Genomic DNA, 7,162 nt, shown 5'->3' with positions numbered 1-7,162 from the left:
TCAAAAGCCTTCTCAGCTTCAATTGAGATAATCATGTGGTTTTTGTATTTGTTTCTGTTTATGTGGTGAATTATGTTGATAGACTTGCATTTGTTGAACCAGCCTTGCATCCCCGGGATGAATCCTACCTGATCATGATGGATAAGTTTTTTGATTTGCTGTTGCAATCGGCTTGCCAATATTTTATTGAAGATTTTTGCATCTATGTTCATCATGGATATTGCCCTGAAGTTTTCTTTTCTTGTTGGGTCTCTGCCTGCCGGGTTTTGGTGTCAGGATGATGTTGGTCTCATAAAATGATTTGGGAAGGATTCCCTCTTTTTTGATTATTTGGAATAGTTTCAGAAGGAATGGTACCATCTCCTCTTTGTGTGTCTGGTAGAATTCGGCTGTGAAGCCATCTGGACCTGGGCTTTTTTTGTGTGGTAGGCTCTTAATTGCTACCTCGACTTCTGCCCTTGTTATTGGTCTATTCATAGTTTCAGCTTCCTCCTGGTTTAGGCTTGGGAGGACACAGGAGTCCAGGAATTTATCCATTTCTTCCAGGTTTACTAGTTTATGTGCATAGAGTTGTTTGTAATATTCTCTGATGATGGTTTGAATTTCTGTGGAATCTGTGGTGATTTCCCCTTTATCATTTTTTATTGCATCTATTTGGTTGTTCTCTCTTTTCTTTTTAATCAAACTGGCTAGTGGTCTGTCTATTTTGTTGATCTTTTCAAAAAACCAGCTCTTGGATTTATTGATTTTTTGAAGGGTTTTTCGTGTCTCAATCTCCTTCAGTTCAGCTCTGATCTTAGTTATTTCTTGTCATTTGCTGGGTTTTGAGGTTTTTTGATCTTGCTCCTCTAGCTATTTCAATTTTGATGATAGGGTGTCAATTTTGGATCTCTCCCTTCTCCTCATATGGGCACTTATTGCTATATACTTTCCTCTAGAGACTGCTTTAAATGTGTCCCAGAGATTCTGGCATGTTGTGTCTTCATTCTCATTGGTTTCGAAGAACTTCTTTATTTCTGCCTTCATTTCATTGTTTACCCAGTCAACATTCAAGAGCCAGTTGTTCAGTTTCCATGAAGCTGTGCGGTTCTGGGTTGGTTTCTGAATTCTGAGTTCTAACTTGATTGCACTGTGGTCTGAGAGGCTGTTTGTTATGATTTCAGTTGTTTTGCATTTCCTGAGGCGTGCTTTTCTTCCAATTATGTGGTCAATTTTAGAGTAGGTGTGATGTGGTGCTGAGAAGAATGTATATTCTGTGGATTTGGGGTGGAGAGTTCTGTAAATGTGTATCAGGTTTGCTTGCTTTAGGTCTGAGTTCAAGCCCTGGATATCCTTGTTGATTTTCTGTCTGGTGGATCTGTCTAATATTGACAGTGGAGTGTTAAAGTCTCCCACTATTATTGTGTGGGAGTCTAAGTCTCTTTGTAGGTCATTAAGAACTTGCCTTATGCATCTGGGTGCTCCTGCATTGGGCCCATACATGTTTAGAATTGTTAGCTCTTCTTGTTGTATCGATCCTTTTACCATTATGTAATGGCCTTCTTTGTCTCTTTTGATCTTTGTTGCTTTAAAGTCTATTTTATCAGAGATGAGAATTGCAATTCCTGCTTTTTTTTGCTCTCCATTTGCTTGGTAAATCTTCCTCCATCCCTTTATTTTGAGCCTTTGTGTATCCTTGCATGTGAGATGGGTTTCCTGGATACAGCACACTGATGGGTTTTGGATTTTTATCCAATTTGCCAGTCTGTGTCTTTTGATTGGTGCATTTAGTCCATTTACATTTAGGGTTAATATTGTTATGTGTGAATTTGATACTGCCATTTTGATGCTAAGTGGCTGTTTTGCCCTTTAGTTGTTGTAGATTCTTCATTATGTCGATGCTCTTTAGCATTTAGTGTGATTTTGGAATGGATGGTGCTGATTGTTTCTTTCTATATGTAGTGCCTCTTTCAGGAGCTCTTGTAAAGCAGGCCTGGTGGTGACAAAATCTCTGAGTACTTGCTTGTTCGCAAAGGATTTTATTTTTCCTTCACTTCTGAAGCTCAGTTTGGCTGGATATGAAATTCTGGGTTGAAAGTTCTTTTCTTTAAGAAGGTTGAATATTGGCCCCCACTCTCTTCTGAGTTGTAGTGTTTCTGCTGAGAGATCTGCTGTAAGTCTGATGGGCTTCCCTTTGTGGGTGACCCGACCTTTCTCTCTGGCTGCCCTTAGTATTTTCTCCTTTATTTCAACCTTGTTGAATCTGACGATTATGTGCCTTGGGGTTGCTCTTCTTGCGGAATATCTTTGTGGTGTTCTCTGTATTTCCTGCATTTGAGTGTTGGCCTGTCTTGCTAGGTGGGGGAAATTTTCCTGGATGATGTCCTGAAGAGTATTTTCCAGCTTGGATTCATTCTCTTCGTCCCCTTCTGGTACACCTATCAAACGTAGGTTAGATCTCTTCACATAGTCCCACATTTCTTGGAGACTTTTTTCATTCCTTTTTTTGCTTTTTTCTCTGATCTTGGTTTCTCATTGTATTTCATTGAGTTGATCTTCGACTTCAGATATTCTTTCTTCTGCTTGGTCAATTTAGCTATTGAAACTTGTCCATGCTTCGCGACGTTCTCGTATTGTGTTTTTCAGCTCCTTTAATTCATTCATATTCCTCTCTAACTTATCCATTCTTGTTATCATTTCCTGAAATCTTTTTTCATATCTTTTTTCAAGGTTCTTAGTTTCTTTGCATTGATTTAATACATGTTCTTTTAGCTCACAAAAGTTTCTCATTATCCACCTTCTGAAGTCTAATTCCATCATTTCGTCACAGTCATTCTCCGTCCAGCTTTGTTCCCTTGCTGGTGAGGAGTTTTGGTCCTTTCTAGGAGGCGAGGTATTCTGGTTTCGGGTGTTTTCCTCCTTTTTGTGCTGGTTTCTTCCCATCTTTGTGGATTTATCCGCTTGTCGTCTGCGTAGTTGCTGACTTTTCAATTGGGTCTCTGAGTGGACACCGAGATTGTTGGTGATGAAGTATTTCTGGTACTTGGTTTTCCTTCTACCAGTCTAGCCCCTTTGCTGTATGACTGCTGAGGTCCACTCCAGGCCCTGCTTGTCTGGGGTGCACCTATAGCAGCTGCGGAAAAGCGAGGGATGCTACCAGTTTCTTTTTCTGCTATCTTTGTCCCTGAATGATGCCTGCCAAATGTCAGTGTTTTGGATATAGAGGGGTCAGGGAGCTGCTTGAGGAGACAGTCTGTACTTTGTAGGAGCTCAATTGCTGAGCTGTGAGCTCTGTTATTCATTCAGGGCCAATAGGCTGAAAAAATCCCTTTTTTTTCTCAGATGCTCTGTCTGGGTGGGGGGGGGGGGTTGAGGCTTTCCTTGTGAGTGTCCACCTCGCTGTCCTGCCCAGCTAGGAGGCAGTCAATCACTATTTGCCTGCCGAGGCTCCGCCCTGCTGGTGTGAGGTTCACCCTGTTGCTGCAGGCTCTGCCTTTCTGCTGCGGTCTCCGCCCTATTGCCACGGGCTACGCCTTGCAGCAGAGTCTCTCTGTTGTACCAGGTTGCTTCTGCAATGGCAGGCTACGTCAGCAATGGGTGTGTACCTCAGTGGGGGCTGATCGCCTTGGTAATGGCGGACGCCCCTCCCCCGCGGAGCTGCGCTTTAAGAAAACCTCCTCACCGGGAGGGTTTGGAATCGCCATTTTGTTTGTCGCACTTTGCTAGCCCAAACGCTTTGTCCCTGGGATTTCCTGGGCTGGCTCACTGCCCAAGTCCCATTCAGTCTCAAGTTTAGCCCTCCCAGGCCTCAGTTTGCTGGTTCAACAGGGCACCCGTAACAGTGCACTTTTGTATGGAGCGCTGTGGAGCACCTCTGAGCTCTGGCGCAGGCCGGAGCCACACCGGCTGCTGGCTACACCAGCCGAGACCTCTGCCTGGCGTCCCACGTCTCTTTTATACCTGGGAATTTCCCCATTCTGTGGGCAACTAAGATCCATCTGGAAATGCATCCCCAACTCACCCTACGACAGCTTCCACATATGGCTTTCTTTAGAGATTCTGATTACCTCCTCGGGTCTTGACTTTTTATCCAGTTTGCCAATCTGTGTTTTTTGATTGGGGCATTTAGGCCATTTACATTCAGCATTAATATTGTTATGTTTGAATTTGATACTGCCATTTTGTTACTGGCTGGTTGTTTTGTCTGCTAATTGATGAAGTGTCTTCATTGCATTGTTGTTCTTTACCATTTGGTACATTTTTGCAGTGGCTGCTACTGGTTGTTCCTTTCCATGTTTAGTAATTCCTTCGGGAGCTCTTGTAAGGCAGGTCTTGTAGCAACGACATCTCTCAGCAATTGCTTGTCCATAAAGGATTTTATTTCTCCTTCACTTATGAAGCTCAGTTTGGCTGGATATGAAATTCTGGGTTGAAAGTTCTTTTCTTTAAGAATGTTGAATATTGGCCCCCATTTCCTTCTAGCTTGTAGGGTTTCTGCTGAGAGATCCACTGTGAGTCTCATGGTCTTTCCTTTGTGGATACTCGACCTTTCCCTCTGGCTGCTCTTAAGATTTTCTCATTCATTTCACCCCTAGTGAATCTGATGATTATGTGACTTAGGGTTGCTCTTCTTGAGGAGTATCTTTGTGGTTTTTCTCTGTATTTCCTGGATTTGAATGTTGACCTGCCTTGTTAGGCTGGGGAGGTTCTCTTGGATAATATCCTGAAGAGTGTTTTCCAATTTGGATTCATTCTCCCTGTCACATTCAGGTACACTGATCAAGCATAGATTAGGCCTTTTTACATAATTCCATAGTTCTTGGAGGCTTTGTTCATTTCTTATGTTGGCAATTTTAGAGGAAAGTAATAACTTTTTTGTTTGTTTTTGTTTTTGTTTTTAATTTTGCTCTTGTTGCCTAGGCTGGAGTGCAATGGTGCAGTCTTGGCTTACTGCAACCTCCACCTCCCAGGTTCAAGTAATTCTCCTGCCTCAGTCTCCTGAGTAGCTGCGATTACAAGCATGTGCCGCCATGCCCAACTAATTTTATATTTTTAGTAGAGATGGGGTTTCACCATGTTGCCCAGGCTGGTCTTGAACCCCTGACTTGGTGATCAGCCCACCTTGGCCTCCCAAAGTGCTGGGATTCCAGGTGTGAACCACTGCACCCAGTATTAACATGCATTTCTTTACTAACTAGGTGGCTGAACACCTTCTTCATATGTATGCTGGCCATTTAAACCCTCTGCAAGTTGTATGTAGATCAATTATTTTTTTAGACTATCATGAAACCAAGAGAACCACGACTTCTCTTTCACAACATATGCAGCTTATTGTAATGTTGGTGGTTTTATCATTTTCCCAAAAGTTTAGTGTTTTTCTCCTTCAAGGAGTTAGGAAAGGGAGATGGAGCTGGTAGGTGTGCTTCTTGGAAGGCCCACAGGAGTGATAGAAAAATCAACATGGCTGTGACAAAGCACTAAAACAGCAGTAAGATGTCAGTTTTTCACATGCGATTAGCAGGCACTAGGATGCTGGATATTGTTGATATTGGTGACAGTGTGGGGACATTGAAACCCTCGTGCATTGCTGTAGGAGTTGTGACTGATTCCACTGTCTGACTAGCAATCTGGCATAAGGTACACTTGTACCTTATTACCCAGCAGATCTGCCTCCAAGTATGTGTTCCAGAGAAAGTTTTAGGGCATTAATGAAACTGTCTGAGGGTGCTCACTGCAATGTTATTGGTGATGGTGGAGTTGGGGCCATGCAGGTGTTCATTTCTGGGAGACTTAAGAATAAAATATGGGGGGCGCACATCATGAAGATACCAGCCAGCTGTGCCAGCAGTGAGAAGCAATAAATTAGACACACACAGAGCAATGTAGGCAGATCCTAATATAAGTGTTTACTGAAAAGAGTAAGAAATGGAATGAGATATACGCCACAGCACCATTTGCATAAATGTAAAATACATACAAAACAATACACGATTTTTAGAAATACTCTTATTAACAAAGACTACACTTCAATACATTATGATGACTGCCTAAAGGAAGAAGGGAAGGAGAGAGGAGTGTGGGAATGAAAGGGAGTCGATGCACACATAAAACAAGAGAGGTACCAGTGGTCATAGTGAACAAAAGAACATGATAAACTGAATCTGCATTTGAGGCCCAAAGGGAAACAGAAGAAGGAAAAGCCATGAGCACTAGGAGAAGTTAGATAGAGCCAGCCACCTCCCAGGTTAGCAAAATTCCTGGCTGCATGGGTTGGTCAGGACCATGGAGAGCTGCTCCACATCCCAGCTCAACTGGAGGCTGCTCTGTTCCCTACTGCTTTTCTCTTTCATGTTCCCTTTTCCTCCAACTGATTCTTTTCTCTATTTTTCTTTCTAGTGTCTTCTCTGCCACCTTCTCAGCCCTCCCACCTCCCTTGCCCACTTTGCTCCCTTCTCTTCTTGCAAGAGCCTCAGCCCCTGAGCGCTCCACTCCAAATGAGCTTCCGCTTGCTCCCCTGGTTTCCTTTCCAGTGCCTATTCCCTTCCCCACTCCCTGTTTCCACCCCTCCCTCCCTCCTCTAACCCCATCAGCAGCTCAGCTCTCAAGTTCCCACTGTCCTCCCTACCCAGCTCTGCTCCATCCCCACTGCATCCTGAACTATCTGATGTTAACCATCTTCTCTCTTCCTCATGGCTGGCAGGACAACAGGTTTGAGCTCTGTTTCTCTGTCACTTCCTACATCTCTTCTCTGCCTCACTCCATTGCCTTCCTCAATGCCCACTGGACCCTCACTACCCTTATTGTCCTGTGGGGCCAGGGCCAAGGCCATGGCCCAGCCTTTGCAGACTGAATGCAGCTGCCCTCTCCCCATCCTTGCTCCCCAGCCTAGGGGACAGGGAGCGAGAGTAGGAAGAGGAGGAGGTCCAGGGTAAGGGACTACCCCCTGGCTGGGGACCCATGGAGGACAGCAGCCCAGAAGGGGAATCTGCCAAGGGGGAAGGGAATCCCAGAGCCCCTGGTGCCTGAGAGGAAGATGAGGTCTTACTCTGGGATGAAGCCAATGAAAGGAGAAGCCACCAGTCCCTCTTACAGGTAGGAACAAGAAACGTCTTAGGAGAGTCAGTCAGACTAGGTCTGTCCTGTCCCAGCCCATGCTTCTTGGGGGTTCCTCTCTGATTTGGGG

The sequence above is a fragment of the Callithrix jacchus genome, chromosome 2 (assembly GCF_049354715.1).
Source record: "Callithrix jacchus isolate 240 chromosome 2, calJac240_pri, whole genome shotgun sequence".
Classification (NCBI taxonomy): Eukaryota; Metazoa; Chordata; class Mammalia; order Primates; family Cebidae; genus Callithrix; species Callithrix jacchus.
The sequence above is the reverse complement of the archived record's forward strand: the minus strand, read 5'-3'. Positions refer to the sequence as shown.